The following is a 425-nucleotide window of genomic DNA, read 5'->3' as shown; positions in this document are numbered from 1 at the left end:
ATTGTTTGGTGTTTGAGGCCCTGACTTAGTTGGTCTTCTGTTGGCTCACACACTTCACATTTCATTTCTGTTTGGGTGCCATTTAAGGAAAGAAATGCAGCAACAATGGAACGATGAAGAAAATCAGGGGAACAAATCTTAAAGATGCAATTCAATTAAAATGAATTAACAGAACAAGCAGGGCACTCATAAAAAAAAGGGTTAGAATGAAAACCTGCAGCTACGGTGGCCCTCCAGGACCGGACTTGGCGACCCCTGCCCCTAGGGGAGTGTAGGGCCGATGCTCAGGGGATGAAGAGGTGCCACTCCAACCGAGCATTTTTGTGGAGTAGTTGGAGTGTCCCGATGCTTGTAGGGGCTCCCAAATGAGTCAGGGGAAGGCAGCGGGAGACTGAAGGAGTGACGCTCGGCTCGGAGTGGGAGCC

Source organism: Polypterus senegalus, chromosome 3 (assembly GCF_016835505.1).
Source record: "Polypterus senegalus isolate Bchr_013 chromosome 3, ASM1683550v1, whole genome shotgun sequence".
Taxonomy (NCBI): Eukaryota; Metazoa; Chordata; class Cladistia; order Polypteriformes; family Polypteridae; genus Polypterus; species Polypterus senegalus.
This window is presented reverse-complemented; position numbering follows the sequence as displayed.